We start from the raw sequence: 1,858 nt of genomic DNA on the forward strand, positions 1-1,858 counted from the left end.
TTCCTGCAGAACCAGACCCAGAGGAGACTTCCTGCAGAACCAGACTCAGAGGAGACTTCCTGCAGAACCAGACCCAGAGGAGAATTCCTGTAGGACCAGACCCAGAGGAGAATTCCTGCAGAACCAGACTCAGAGGAGACTTCCTGTAGAACCAGACCCAGAGGAGACTTCCTGCAGAACCAGACCCAGAGGAGAATTCCTGTAGGACCAGACCCAGAGGAGACTTCCTGTAGAACCAGACCCAGAGGAGACTTCCTGCAGAACCAGACCCAGAGGAGACTTCCTGCAGAACCAGACCCAGAGGAGACTTCCTGCAGAACCAGACCCAGAGGAGACTTCCTGCAGAACCAGACTCAGAGGAGAATTCCTGTAGGACCAGACTCAGAGGAGACTTTCAGTAGAACCAGACTCAGAAGAGGAACCTTCCTGTAGAACCAGGCCAGAGGCAGGCAGTGGGTGCTGACGGTGTGTTTGAACTGTGGTGCTGGGTGGAGAGTCTTCCCCTGATGAGGAGTTCCTCAATTTCAAACACCACTTCGGTTCTGGATGGTAATGTTCTCATCAGTGTGAGAGGCCGCTCTAATCTCAGGTCTCAGTTCCTGGATCTTGTGTCCGGTTCCGGGTTCTCTGTCTCTTGTTTGCTGAGCTGTGCAGCCAGGGATCCTGTCTTGGTCCTGCGGCCCTGGCCGGTCACCTGCCTGCTCCAGGAGAACCCTGCACTGTAAGAGCCTGGAGAAACACAATATATCCAATAGGGTGACCAAATTTTGATTTCCAAAAAAAGAGGACAATCAGCGAGACACAAATTCAGATCGGCTTCTCGGTGGTTGATGAGCATGCTTTATTATGCTTCAATGATGCCAAATTAACTTCTGTAATAAAATGAAATCTATAAAAATGTATATATATATATAAAAAAAGCTCTCTTACACTCTTTTCAAATAAGTAAATAAATAATATTAAATATTGTTCTAAATTATCTCAATGTATGAAAATAAAAAAGGACCCACATGGGTCTCTATGGAGCTTGTCCAAAACTCCTCATTCTCACTCATCTCTATGTTAAGTAGCCCCTTATCAGTCAGTGTTACTTCCCTAACCCCCAAATTCCACTGTGTCCGCTCAGCTCTGCTCCGTTTCGTCAGAACCCACCGCTCCGCTCTGCTGCGCTGCGTCTCTGTTCCGCCGGCCGGGGAAGCAGAGCAGCCATGAGCTACTGACCGTCGACCTCCAGAAGCTGAGCAGTCTGGGCCACACTGGCATCTTTCTCTGTACATCCTGGTAGAAAGGATGATGGGGTCATATAAAATGTTATGATTCTCCACTTCCAAAATCAGCGTCTCTTCATCCTGGCTGTAGTGCTAAAAAACAATATACGGTATTATATGTCAAACTGAAAGATTTATGGCCCCCAATAAACCCCTCCCCTCGCCATTTGTCCACCATTTGTCCACCGTTTGTCCATTCCCCCCCCTCAAACTCCCTTCTGAGGTCTTTTGAAGTTTTTATGAGGGGTCAGGTGTTGAGGAGATGAGTAGGAGCCAGACAGACGGATAGAGGGGGGTGAATTTATATTGTACTTAGAGATGGCGGAGAAGCGTGTTATGAAGAGGTTATATTACAAGCCGAGTCATCCTGGTAGTTTCTGCGGGGTAGAGCGGCTTCATAAAGCGGTTCAAGATGAGACGGGAAAGAAAGTCAGGGTGGAAGATGTGAAAGACTTTTTATCGTCTCAAGACACCTATACTCTGCACAAACCGGCTAGGGTACATTTTCCAAGGAACAGAGTTTTTGTTACAAGACCTCTCAGACAGTTTCAGGCAGACCTTTGCGATATGCGGGCGTTAGCCGATGAAAA

The sequence above is a fragment of the Salarias fasciatus genome, chromosome 11, assembly GCF_902148845.1.
Source record: "Salarias fasciatus chromosome 11, fSalaFa1.1, whole genome shotgun sequence".
In the NCBI taxonomy this organism is placed as follows: Eukaryota; Metazoa; Chordata; class Actinopteri; order Blenniiformes; family Blenniidae; genus Salarias; species Salarias fasciatus.